The sequence below is a fragment of the Bos taurus genome, chromosome 12, assembly GCF_002263795.3.
Source record: "Bos taurus isolate L1 Dominette 01449 registration number 42190680 breed Hereford chromosome 12, ARS-UCD2.0, whole genome shotgun sequence".
In the NCBI taxonomy this organism is placed as follows: domain Eukaryota; kingdom Metazoa; phylum Chordata; class Mammalia; order Artiodactyla; family Bovidae; genus Bos; species Bos taurus.
The window spans coordinates 22,534,631-22,542,659 of record NC_037339.1 but is presented as its reverse complement, the minus strand read 5'-3'; positions in this window follow the sequence as shown (position 1 = coordinate 22,542,659).

Sequence of the window (8,029 nt, the reverse complement as noted above, 5' to 3'; positions counted from 1 at the left end):
CGTAACAGAGACAGTATTTGAATCCGGATCTGGGTGACCACAAATCCATTGTGTTCCCCCCAAGTCCCTCATTAGCCCTTTGGTTATAAGGTGGTTAGGAGGGGCAGCAAAACTAAGACACTGGTAGTAACAGCAAAGTAATAGCTAACAGTTATTGAGATAGGATTGTTATTATGAGATGGGCTTCCCTGGTGGCTCAGGTGGTAAATAATCTGCCTGCAATGCAGGAGACTTGGGTTTGACCCCTGGGTTGGGAGGACCCCCTGAAGGAGGGCATGGAAACCCATTCCAATTCTTGCCTGGAGAATCCCATGGACAGAAGAGCCTGGCAGCTTCATAGGGTTGCAAAGAGTCAGACACAACTGAAGCAACTTAGTACAACTTTATGATGAATTTTTATTGAAGTATGCTGCTGCTGCTAAGTCGCTTCAGTCATGTCCAACTCTGGATGACCCCATAGACGGCAGCCCACCAGGCTCCCCCGTCCCTGGGATTCTCCAGGCAAGAACACTGGAGTGGGTTGCCATTTCCTTCTCCAATGCATGAAAGTGAAAAGTGAAAGGGAAGTAGCTCAGTCGTGTCCGAGCCTAGCGACCCCATGGACTGCAGCCTACCCGGCTCCTCCACCCATGGGATTTTCTAGGCAAAAGTACTGGAGTGGGGTGCCATTGCCTTCTCTGATTGAAGTATAGTTGAGTTAAAACATTATATTAGTTTCAGGTGTACAACACAGTGATTTGATAATCTCTAAAGAAGCCTCAGTCTATAGAGTGGATAGGAGTCTAACTTTTTCGGAATGCTTCTAATTAAATGTCAAATTGAATCAGGGTCTCCATTCTAGGAGAGGTAAGCAGATACTCTGTTTAATTTGCCTTAAGTTGCCCAGTTTGGCATAAATCTAGTGCATCCCTCCTAACTTCAGGGGCATAGGATATTAGCTTCTGTGCCTATGTGTGTGTTCACAAATAATTCCAAGAAGTTTTGTTTGCTTACCTGCTCTCAGCAGCTGAGATTATGCAGAGAAGTTTCTACAGTCCCATCAGCATTGGTGCCTGTTTCAGGTGGAGAGATTCCCACTACAAATCACAGGCATCCTAAACAGACGCCTTAAAGGATAGGAAATGTATTAAATGTGTAACTGGGAACTGAGAAAGGAAGTGTCAGAGTCAGTTTAACCCAGTGGCTCCAACTCCATCTCCCCACAGTTCCCCAGGCTGCTCCCTTATCTGTGTGCAGCTTCCTCTGTGGCATAAGAAATTGGTACTGTAGTTTCAGACTTCACATCCATGTACCACAATGTCTAGAGGAGGAGAAAATAGCTACTGATTCCAGTGGGTAGTTTCAAAAGGGAGGAAATTTCTTACCCAGAAGCTCTCATCACAATTCTAGCATCTAACTGATCCACGTTCTCTTGGTGCAGGAAATGCCACGCATTGATTGGCTTAGTCTTGGAATCTCCATCATCCAATGGCAAAGGAGAAGGGGTTGTCCCGAGACCAATCAAGTCTGCTCTTGGTCCTGAGGTTGGGCAGCGTCCCTGAATCCCATGAGTGCTGAGAAGAGTGATGGATAACAGCCTAGACGTGGGGTTCCCTTCAGCAGAAGAAAAGGATAAAAGAGGTTTGGGGCAGGGCCTTGAAGGACATGGTTGGGGGTGGGGGCCGGGTAGGGCAAATGAAGAGGAGCACAAAGCTTAGCAGCTTCCTAGACAGAACTCTGCCAGTGGTACCCAGGGGTGATGAATTGTATATGCAGACCCCTCTGAAGGGCTCTCCATGGAGACAGCTGCCTGGTTCCAAGGATCATGGCTACGGGGCTGGGTCCTGCTCCAGCAATGGTCAAAAAGAGTGGCTTGGAAATGTGATGGCTGTGGAGGTTCTGTGATGTTACTTTAGTGGTTTCCTTTCAGAAACTTGCAGAATTGTTTTTGCACGGTCTTGTGCATTCTGACAGCAGTCACTAGAGGGCTCATGGGACAACTTGCCCTCTAGAGGTAGAGTCCTGAAAGCTGATGCGAAACTGTCCTGGGGTTCAGAGCCCTGGGAGCTGATTGGAAGGAAGGCAATCACAGGAGACCTTGCAAGAGAAACCTCAGGGATGAACAAGCTGGTTTAAACTCTTAAAAACCATGTGTTAGTCTCTCATGAAAATGAGAGAATAGTTATATCTGTGTGGTCCAATATGGAGCCACGAGCCATGTGTGGTTACTGAACTCTTGAAATGTGACTCCTGCAACTGGAGATGTGCTCAAAGTGCAAATTACCCACCAGATCGTGAAGGCTTTGTGTGAAAGAAAAGGAATACAAAGTCTCAATTTTGTATATTGATTATATGTTAACATTATAATATTTGAATAATTGGGTTAAATAAAATCTATTAGTAAAATTAAAATCACTTCTTTTGCTTTTGTTGTTTAAAATTAATTAATTTATTTTTTTAGGTAATATGAATGGGCTTAGGACCTGGTGTAGTCATTTTCCCATATAATTTTTTATGTGTGTGTGTGTGTGTGTGTGTTTAATTGAAGTATAGTTGACCTGCAACATTATATTCATTTTAGTTATATAGCATGGTGATTCAACATTTATAAAAGAAATTTAAAATTTCTTATGTTTGGGGACTTCTCTGGTCATCCAGTGGTTAAGATTCCTTGCTTCTAATACATGGGACACAGGTTCAATCCCAGGTCGGGGAACTACGATCCCACATTCTGCTTTCACAAAAAAAAGTTTAATAAAAACAACTGTCTATGTTTGTGGTTCACATTATATTTCTGCTGGATGGTGCTATGCTGAGCCATTGCGAAGGAGAGAGAGTAACCTGGTGGGGTGGAGTGGAAGGGTGGATACCCTGAGAAACCCTTGGGGAGGTTTGAGGTAGTTGAAGAGACCCTTCCACCATGTGTCTGGCCTGGGGTCAGAGGCACTCCTTGAGACTTTGGCGATAATGACAGTGATGACAATGGCGACTTGCCCTTAATTCTGTGTGTCAGATTAAGCTCAACACCCAGTGTATTAAATGCATCCCACGGTTGCCTCAGAGTTTCTGTGTGAATCAGAAGAGATGACTAGTGTCAAACCTGGATACAGGAAAAAAACACACCTTATGCATGCCTTTATCATTTTTCTTTTTGCAGTGTTTGACCATTTAGCATCTAGATACTGGGAAACTGAGCTTTCATGAAACACCGTTGCCTGTGTGATCTGTCTCTTCAGAGACAGAGGCCTCTGAACTTTTTGTTAACATCACCTATCACTGCGAGCTCGGCACGTGTCAGACAGATAAGTACGTTGTGCCTCACCTCCTTTTTCGGAGAATACAATGGAAATCTTCCAGCTCCTTCCTCTCTCAAAAGGCAGAAGTTCATTACTTTTCAATACTCTTTATGTAACTTGCAGAAGACAGATGAATAATATAAGCTGTTAAGGCAAAAGCTTCCCAAAAGGCTTGGCCAAGGCTAAGGCAAAGAATCAAATCAGATGGAAATGGAAATGATCATGTGAAGTGATGAATAAAATCAGATCAGATCAGTCGCTCAGTCGTGTCCGACTCTTTGCGACCCCATGAATCGCAGCACGCCAGGCCTCCCTGTCCATCACCAACTCCCGGAGTTCACTCAGACTCATGTCCATCGAGTCAGTGATGCCATCCAGCCATCTCATCCTCTGTCGTCCCCTTCTCCTCCTGCCCCCAATCCCTCCCAGCATCAGAGTCTTTTCCAATGAGTCAACTCTTCACATCAGGTGGCCAAAGTACTGGAGTTTCAGCTTTAGCATCATTCCTTCCAAAGAAATCCCAGGGCTGATCTTCAGAATGGACTGGTTGGATCTCCTTGCAGTCCAATGGACTCTCAAGAGTCTTCTCCAACACCACAGTTCAAAAGCATCAATTCTTCGGCACTCAGATTTCTTCACAGGCCAACTCTCACATCCATACATGACCACAGGAAAAACCATAGCCTTGACTAGACGAACCTTTGTTGGCAAAGTAATATCTCTGCTTTTGAATATGCTATCTAGGTTGGTCATAACTTTCCTTCCAAGGAGTAAGCGTCTTTTAATTTCATGGCTTCAATCACCACCTGCAGTGATTTTGGAGCCCAGAAAAATAAAGTCTGACACTGTTTCCACTGTTTCCCCATCTATTTCCTATGAAGTGATGGGACTGGATGCCATGATCTTCGTTTTCAGAATGTTGAGCTTTAAGTCAACTTTTTCACTCTTCTCTTTCACTTTCATCAAGAGGCTTTTGAGTTCCTCTTCACTTTCTGCCATAAGGGTGGTGTCATCTGCATATCTGAGGTTATTGTTAGTTCTCCCGGCAATCTTGATTCCAGCTTGTGTTTCTTCCAGTCCAGCGTTTCTCATGATGTACTCTGCATATAAGTTAAATAAACAGGGTGACAATATACAGCCTTGACGAACTCCTTTTCCTATTTGGAACCAGCCTGTTGTTCCATGTCCAGTTCTAACTGTTGCTTCCTGACTTGCATACAAATTTCTCAAGAGGCAGATCAGATGGTCTGGTATTCCCATCTCTTGAAGAATTTTCCACAGTTTATTGTGATCCACACAGTCAAAGGCTTTGGCATAGTCAATAAAGCAGAAATAGATGTTTTTCTGGAACTCTCTTGCTTTTTCTATGATTCAGCTGATGTTGGCAATTTGATCTCTGGTTCCTCTGCCTTTTCTAAAACCAGCTTGAACATCAGGAAGTTCACGGTTCACATATTGCTGAAGCCTGGCTTGGAGAATTTTGAGCATTACTTTCCTAATTATAAATTCTGGGGCATCAATGTGGACCATCCCTAGACTCTCAAAGTAGCAGGAGCTGATGGTATCTATAGCCAAGTTTCTGTTTCCAGAATAAGTCCTTGCCCAGGTGGCGCTAGTGGTAAAGAACCTGCCTGCCAGTGCATGAGACATAAGAGACACAGGTTCGATCTCTGGGTTGGGAAGATCCCCTGGAGAAGGGCATGGAAACCCACTTCAGTATTCTTGCCTGGAGAATCCCATGGACAAGAGGAGCCTGGGGGTGACAGCCTATGGGGTCACAAAGAGTTGGACATGATTGAGTAGATAACATTTTCACTTCTCGTGCCATCTGATCTTTCTGCTCACCGTCTCAGCCCCTGACCTCCAGAGCAGAGTGTCCACTTTTGACCCAAAAGTCACCACCACGGCCATCCCATAAGGCACTTCATTCTTTCCCCTCCAACCTTCCCAAAGTGAAGAAACCAAGATCCCTCCCTGCACCTGCCAATCAAAGATGAGGAATCCTTTTATTACATAACTGGCAATACTGATAAAAATGTCAATATTTATTTCACATTAAGGTAGGATTAGCATTTAGCCATGGATTGAGTTTCATTCTACAAATCATACAATAAAACTGTGTGTATTTTATAGCCATAATGTCAGAGGTTGACTTTTAAAAATCCCCACCTATACCTCAAACATGCACAGTCCCCAAATCCTACAACTCTAAAGAGGATGCCCCTCATTTAATATACAAGTTCCAATGACTTTAACAAGGGTCAGCCCCCGACTGCTGCTGGTGCAACTCAGTTCAACAGCACTGCATTGCTATTTTGCCCAAACTCCATTTCATCTTTCAAAACAAAAGCAAAGCTCATTTTGCCTTTTGTTTCGGGTTTTTCAGACAGTTTGTCAGACTTCCTGATGAGATAGCACATCTCCTTCTGTACTCATCTTTAAGGTCTAGTACAACCCACAAAACGTACTTCAAGCATTTTGACAAACACACAGTACTAAGGAGGCTTAGTACAAAGAGAATAGGATGCAGTGAAGGTTAGCATGCAAAATATGCTCCTTGACCTTGTTTAGATGCTAAGTATTCCTTTCATCAATGAGTAATTCTTCTCTGCCCAAGACGCTGAGTGATAGGATTGTCAAGAAAACAGGATTGCTACCTTCAAGGTGTAGTTATCAAGGGAGGAAGAACTAAACAAATACACAGATAACTATAGGACCCCCCATATTGTGTGAGAGGCTGGGGAGGACACAAGGCTGCTGCTGCTGCTGCTAAGTCACTTCAGTCGTGTCTGACTCTGTGCGACCCCATAGACGGCAGCCCACCAAGCTTCCCCGTCCTTGGGATTCTCCAGGCAAGAACACTGGAGTGGCTTGCCATTTCCTTCTCCAGTGCATGAAAGTGAAAAGTGAAAGTGAAGTCGCTCAGTCATGTCTGACTCTTAGCGACCCCATGGACTGCAGCCCACCAGGCCCCTCCGTCCATGGATTTTCCAGGCAAGAGTACTGGAGGGGGGGCGCCACTGCCAGTGGTCCCTTAAAACTCCACAACTTCAATTTTTTTTAATTGAAGGATAATTGCTTTACAATGTGGTTTCTGCTATTCGGCAATCTGAATCAACCATATGTAAACATATGTCCCCTACCTGCATCTCTATTCCTGCCTTGCTGCCCTGCTATAGGTTCATCTGTACCATGTTGAACACATATCTATTGCTAAATGAAGTCTCTTTTAAAAGTGAAAAAAAAAAAAAAAAAGACTGTGATTACTTGAGACAAAGTTTAGGCACACTGCAGATCCTTCCATGAGCTGTTTCTGTTTCATTCTGTGGCCAATATTTTGTGTCTGCAGGCGGGGTGGGTCTGGGAGCCACAGGTGTTTCAGAGGGGCAGCTGCAAAGGCCAGGTGGATGGCAAAGGAGGGGCAGGAAGGACAGGTCAGGAGAGGGCTGGGACCAGCTGGACATGGAGAAGAATGATGGAAAATCTCTAGGTTTTGTCAAAGGCATAGGCGGGGCCATCAAGAAGAGACATGGAGGGCGGTGTTCCCAGAGCTGTGGTTTGGGGCCAGCTATATAACACGAGCACTGAATCTTCTGGGCAAACCGCTTCAAGCTGCCTTCCTATCAACCCCAAATTCAAGAGAAAGTATACAGTTTCTTTCCTTTTTATTTCCACGCTTTGTATTTCCATGGGGCCAGGAACTTCCAACAAGTCAAGACATCATTCTTATCAAGACTCTGTTGCTCAAATCTGTGGTTCTATCTCCTAAGAGTTACTTGATACCTTTGTACTGGGTTTTATTTTTACGTTTCGGCAAATAATTCCTTGATTTTCAAACAACTGTATTTGTTATCACGCTCCAAGTAGTTTATTTCAGAATCCTGGGATCCTTGAAGTAAAAAGCCCAAAGAACTGATAGTTAATAAGAATGGTCGTTTTGGTTCTTTGTTAGAGTGAATACTATGAGGAATATTACGACTGATACCAAACAGCCATCCTTAAAAAAACAGGAAGACGAAAAGCTCTCTTATCATTAGAATTCTTGTGCTGAAGTATTAAGACAGTATCAGGCTTTTAAAAGGGGGAACTAGGATATTTCAAATATAGACTTCTCCCCCTCTCAGATGATAAAAAGAAGTGCATTTGGCCATGGTAATAATTTCATACAAAGAATAAAAATTAAAAACCATGAATACATCTGAAAATACAACTTACCAAATTTTACTGACTGGTAAATTATAGACTGAATTGAGTTACTATGACAAATGTTAATGGAATATGGGTTGTTAAATGCTGTTTTCTCATTGGCTGATGACTGGTCTTTAACTATGAGGGAAGACCAGCCCGGTAAACAGGAAGTCATTTCTATGGCAACGGGCCATTCAACTTAACTTTTTTAACCCGTGAAGAGGTAATTACTTTATTTTTTATTTCCATTTTTACAATATTCACAGTTTATAATAGCAGTGAAGACCTCTGGGGTCAGGCATTTCCTGGCTGTTAATAACAGGCTGATTTCAGGCCACCAAGGCTTGAGCATTGTGCCAATTTTTTTTTTTTTTTTTAATGAAAAGAGAGCTATGATTTTCTTTTTTCCTTCCTGAAGTCTGTAGCATAAATAAATGACAGGATTTTATGTTCACACACATGGTGTTTTGATTTCCTGCAGATGATAACATCAGGGAGGAGACTGATCATCATTGGTGGGGTGGTGGAGGGTGGGGGGGGGGGGCTTGAGATGGAAAAGCCACGGG